Source organism: Pteropus alecto, unplaced genomic scaffold, assembly GCF_000325575.1.
Source record: "Pteropus alecto unplaced genomic scaffold, ASM32557v1 scaffold3, whole genome shotgun sequence".
NCBI lineage: Eukaryota > Metazoa > Chordata > Mammalia > Chiroptera > Pteropodidae > Pteropus > Pteropus alecto.
The window spans coordinates 34,218,710-34,225,344 of record NW_006442484.1 but is presented as its reverse complement, the minus strand read 5'-3'; positions in this window follow the sequence as shown (position 1 = coordinate 34,225,344).

Here is a 6,635-nt window from a genome sequence, read left to right as displayed (position 1 = left end):
ATTCTACATTATACATGTACTTTTTATTTCCCTCTAGTGTTAGCATTAGAAAGTGTTTAGAATGCTGGCTGGTATCTGGTGAGTGTTATAGAAATGTTTAGCTACTATTATTATTATTTTCCATTTCTTTATATCGAGCTGTGTTGTATTGGTTTCTGACTAGTGTTCAACTTTATCACATCAAATTTGAAGCTTGAGTTTCTAGGCAAAAATATTTCCATAGGTAACCTCAGACCATTGTCTTTCTATGTCCAAGCACTCTTATTCTCCCTATGAAATATGAAACAAGGTGGCCCACCACTGGCCCCAAGCCCTGCCTGATGGACCACCTGTCTCTTAAAACTACTGTGATGGTACAGAAGTCTGGGAACGCAATCTGCGCTTTCAATTCTGTTTTGTAATCTAGATTATTAATGCAAGTAAAACACTAGTCTAGAACCTAACCCTCAGAAGTACCATCTTTCAGATTATCTTCTCCTGTACATCTAATTATTCTAATTATTCTTTATATTCTCATGATGTTCCAAAGGATAAGCCTCCATGATTTCTAATGATTATATATTCTAATGTTTCACATCTAGATAAAAAAAGATTTTTTAAATCTTTAATCTAAATCCTTCCTGCAGCAGATGAAGTTTATTCTCTCCTTATCAAGTCATTCAGTACAAAGACAAGTTTCCCAAAAGCATCCACCCAATATTCCTGCAATTTCTTAAACGCCATTAATTGCCCCGCAATATTTTATCTATGGGACATGGAAGAAGCTGGTTTTCAAGGTTTAAATCATTTTTATGTCCCTCCAAGTGGACCATAAACTATTAATAACAATTTTTTAATATAATCCATGTATCACCTTGATCAGTGTCTGTCAAAAGAAATACATCAAATTAACCCACTTAAAGTTCGTCTTGCCAAATCTTTGATGGTGATTAAGCCATATCTTTTTATGGGAATTTAAAAATAAATTTTTTATAATACTTTACAATATATTTTCTAGATGCAGAAATTAAGTTTATCCTTTAATGCTTTTGAGAATTTTCTTTTAAAACAACATATTACCTTCCCACCACTTATTCCTTTCAAAACCTGAAAGTGATAACAAGTGTATATGTAATGATTTCAATAAATTGCTGCAAATATTTATCTCAAACGATTTATTTTGAAATTCATCATCAGTTCATTCCTTGTCCCTGTCAATCTCACGATTCCCTCTTTCTCGTTGTCTGCTCTTTTCTGATGTCCTAATTTCCAAGGATAAGTATAAATAAACAAATAAATAAATGTGCATATGTACTTTTTCTACTATTATCTTTTCCTGAGTTATAGAAACAACATATTCCTTGAAATTTTTGTTTCTGATTTTTAAAAATATTTCTAACTTGTGATGTCTAATAAGAAGAGAAGTTACTAGTACACCTTTCTGTCGGGTTCTTCTGTCCTTCACCTACAATGGCCAATGATGATATATAGTAGCAGAGCCAATATTCAAGGGGCAGTAAATAGGGACTGTTAGATACATAGATGGCAGAATCCCCTAAATATTTGAGAAAAGCCAATAAATGTCATGAAAGAGCCCTGAAAGTCCACTAACAAAAAGAACTTATCCTCTAGAAAAGGAAGTTAAGATAGCAAGCAGAGACTTTGAAATAAGTAAAATTAGGGTCCGAGAGATTTAAGAGGACAATGAATATCTTGGGGAAAAAAAAACAAACAGAAAATTCCCATGAGTTAAATAATCCATTAATAATATTAAAAATATGACATTTAATTTGAATAGAACATTCACAGCTAAAGAATAACATTCATCTAGAAGACTAATCCAAAGAGTCTCTCACAGTACAGCTTAAAGAACTTAGTTGCGGGAAATATGAGAGCTTTGTGAGAGACATAAATGATGGACTCAGAAGTCCATCTCTCTAATAAGAGAGCCAGAAAAAGAAAAGAGAGGGTGGAGAATAGGTGGAGCAAATAATCAATAAAATAATCAGGAAAGATTTGGTTTCTCTGGTTTAAGAGATCACTGATAGCTAAAAAGAAGAAGTACAGAAACATAATACCAAGAAACATAATAGTGATATTTCGAAGTTACAAAGAAAATCCCCAAAGTTTCCAGTAAGAAAAAAATTATATAAAAAAATAAGTCAATCAGAATGGTAACAAATTTTTTATTGTCAATACCAAGTATGAGAAGACAAAGGAGAGGTTTATCAAAGTTCTGAGGAAAAAAACATTTTGAATATAAAATCTTATATTTTAAAAGCAACTGTGAAATTATTAATACCAGATAATATCAGACAGAATGGAATTCTAGGAAAAACACATTTTTAGAATGAAAAAATTAAGTTATATTTTCCATTGATAAAAAGTATAATCAATCAAGAAACTTCACACAGCAAACAATGAAGCTTTAACTATGTAACACAAAATATGATAGAACTGTAAAGAGAAATTGGTAAATATTAGATCATAATCAGAGACTCTAGTATACTTCTCTCACAAATCAAAATATCAATAAACAGTGTATCCAAGGACACAATCGACAGATTGCATAGACAAACTACAGTATTAGAGAAAATATTTCCAGAACATATATAAGGTAAGGGTTAACATTCACAATCTATAAAGAATTTACACAACATCGAAAATCCAAGTTTTAAAATGGACAAAGTATTGTTCTCCAAAGAAGATATACAGATGGCCAACAAGTGTATAAAAGATGCCCAATGTCATTAATTATTAGAGAAATGTAAATTAAAACCACAAGAAGTTTTCATCTCATACCTATTAAGATGACTGCTATAAAAACAAAGGAAAATAGAAAATAACAATTGTTAATGAGGATGTAGAGAAACAGAAAGCCTTATTCACTGTTGGTGGGAATGTAAAATGGCGTAGCTGCTATAGAAAATCGTATGGTAGTTCCTCAAAAAAATTAAAAATAGATAAAATAATCTGGCAATCTAATTCCTGGGTGTATTTCCAAAATAATTGAAAGTAAGATCTCAAAGGCATATTTGTACCCCCATGTTCGCAACAGCATAACAGCACTATTAACAATAGCCAAGAGGTAGAAGCAACTCAAATGTCTATCGAAGGATCAATGGATAAGCAAAATGTAGTCTACGCATAGAGTAGAATATTATTCAGCCCTAAAAAGGAAGGAAATTCTGACCTATGCTACAAAATGAATCAATCTTGAGGACATTATGCTAAGTGAAATAAGCCAGACACAAAAGGATCAATAGCGTAAGTTTCCACTTTTATGAGGTACTAGAACAGTCAAACTCATAGAGACAAGAAGTAGAATGGTGATTGCCAGAGGTTGTGAAAAAGAGGAATGGAGAGTTAGTGTATAAGACGTATGGATTTTCAATTTGGGATGATGAAAAATTCTGGAGATGGATAGTGATGATGTTTGCACAACAGTGTGAGTGTGCTTAATACCACAGAACTGTACACTTTAAAATAATTACAATGGTAAAATTTATGTTATAGGTATTTTACCAGAATAAAAATAAAATAAATTTTTAAAAAGAAAGAACTCACAGGTAAGGTTGGGAGCAACTCAGAACAGAAAAGATTTCCTTGCTTTCCAGGAAATAGTCCTACACCTTCCTGGAATTTTAGGTAGAGACACTTCACAGAGGTTTTTCCCCAGCACTGTCTTCCACAGTAGCGTGGAAATAACATGGAAATCAAAGCAGAGAGAAGCCTAAAATAGTGTCTCCCTTAGCCCTGTGTGAGAAGTAGAAGTTACAGAGGGCCTCACTGGGTACCATATTTGAATTTTCCACATAGCAATGTTTTTTTTACTTTTCCAGTGTATCTACTTGTGTGTTTGTTATCTAGCTCTTCCCACAGACTGTAATCTGAAAATAGGCAGTTCACTATCTCCAGTGTTTAAAACAGTGTTGGCCCTGAATATGGGCTCCATGAATATTGTTGGATGAATAAATATCTTGAAAATAAATCTTAATGCATATATACAAGTATTTCCATAAAACCTATTCCTGGAAATGTAACTGCTAGATGAAAGAGCATATGCATTGTGCATTTTGGTAGATATTAAGATTGTCAGTATGTCTAGATGGTTGGATGTGCTTGAAGAAGCACTGTGTCTGAGAGGTCAGTGTGCTTGGGTTCACCCATGTGTCTCCAGATGGTTCCAATGTGCAAAAGATGAGGAACTACTGTTTTTGACCATCATCTATGTTGTTCTAGCTTTGAAATACATTAGGGTTCGGCTGGATTTGTTTTTCATATAATTGCTCCAGCCAATTCACCCATAATTATCTACTCTAGCAATTCATGAAACCTAGTCTTTTATTTATAAATGTCGACAATGGCATGTAAGAAGCAAGGAAGGATTGCAAGAATTGTGTGGTTATCTAATGTTTAACTATTTAATCTTGAAATAAAGGTTGTAACAATGTATAATGTTAAACACATGTCACCCCCTTTGGCCTTTAATTCCTCAACACAGATATGGTTATATAAGAATTGTGCATGCAACCTAGACTGTCACAAAGAAAAGTTTGGGGCAAAATCTGCTTATATGGTTCAAAACCTGTATTTAGTTATGGACAACTGAATGCCTTTGCAAGCATCTTATCTTTGTACTTATTAAGTGTAAGACTCTAAAGAATAAAAGTTTTAAATGCCTTTGTATGAAATATGTGAATAAATAACCAACATGCATCAGTGTTTTATTATAGTTTTAACATGTGCAAAAACGGCATACGTTGTGCTAGTAAAGAAAAGATGGACCAGATATAAAATGCAAACAGCCACAGAGAATAGGGAGCCAAGATACAATTTATAAAAACTAGGATTTCCTGAAGAAGAAACTAGAACTTACAGACAGTGGTAATAACAAAACTAAAATATAAGAAAATATTCCTGAGAGAAACTAGAGTGTACACACACACACACACACACACACACACACACACGTATTTATACCTAAATAAATTCTGGAAAGAAAGTCTAAATGACAAGAAAAAGCCCCTAGAATTTTCAAGGATGCATAACAATATCAAGCTATGTACAAAGATAAAAATCAGCCTAGTCTCACAATTCTCAACAACAACCAAGATACATTTATACTGTAAACCTAGAACTTTCAGGTTTGTCACTCACGCATGTAGACAATAGATAGTCCTAGATATACGAGGGCTTAGAAAATATTTCATGCAGGGACTATTCACACACACATACACACACACACACACACACACACACACACACATTACTTGAAGATATACTCTAGTGACCAAGAGATTAACAAATTAATAATTGTAATTTTTAACCTGTAAAATTCACAATGATCAAAAAGCTTGAGAGTACAAAGTATTGGCAAGGATGTGATAGGAAACAGACACCCATTTCTCATTTATGAGAGTATGATTTGGTGCAATCTCTTTTAAAAACAATTGGAAATATCTAGCAACATTTGAAATACTTATATCCTCTGGTAAGTAGCAAACCACAGTCTTCATGGAGGAGGAGGCATGGGAGTTTCATGGCAAAATCCCACAGATAACTGGGAACACCAATATTTGCACAAAGCATGGTGCTTATGGGGTAAAACATTTTGTAGGTTGTAGAGACCACAGGAATTTCTTAACAACTAGTTTGATGCTGAGAATCTGGGGAGACACATAAGCTAATGCTTGTTAGAAAGGGTAAGAAAAGAGTAGCGGGCTTGGAACGTAAAGAGAAACCAAGCTTAACCGTGACCTCTCCTTCGTGGAGACCTCGAATCAGGGAAAGCACATGAATGACGTTGTACTGGTGAGATCCTACCATATGAGCATTGGAGATGGAGAAGAGTGGCTTTGACTATGAAGAGGACACACTGGACACTGAGGCTGTCTCCCTAACATCCTTGCTCCTTTTTCCTCACTCTATTTAATCACGGTGACCCCATTTCTCTTGTCTGGTTCAGGATCCACCTAAGCCATTGAGAACGGAGATTGGTTTAAGAATGGTGATGTGACCAGTGAGAGGGGAGGGGAGGTTTGCTGGAAGCTTTTGAGAAAAGTTTTCTCTCAAGAGAAGCATCTGGAAGATGTCCTCTCTTCCTGCACTGGGTGTTGTTTTGTGTACATGCCAGGCCAGGAACATCTGCAGCCACTTTCCGACTCCTTGAAGAGCAATGACAATCAAAGAGAGAGACAAGATGAAGCATAACTTAAAGCCTACCCTACTCTATGACTTGAAGTTAAATAAGGCAATCATTTCACCCTCTTTTATAAGCTCATGTGAGTTGAGCTTAATCTCACAACAGTCTAAGCCCTCTTAAGTGATGCAGAAGATATGAGACAGGCAAGCTGGTCCTTCAGCCACTCTCTTGGCCAAGCTTAAGGCTTCATACAGTGGAATTAGTGTAAAGTCAGTAGTAATCCCCATTCATCAAAGGCTTCCTGAAAACTTTTTCTGATCAAAAGGAAGGGGACTTTTTCTGCCAAAGTATACCCCAGATAAGAATAGATTGACATGGAGTGAAAAAAACTTAACATGGGAAATTAGCACTTCAAGTAAAATTGCTCCTGAATCCCTATTTCATACACAGTGGGAAACCCAATCCCTCTTCCAATGTCTCTGGAGATCCATAGGTGTGTGTGTGTGCGTGC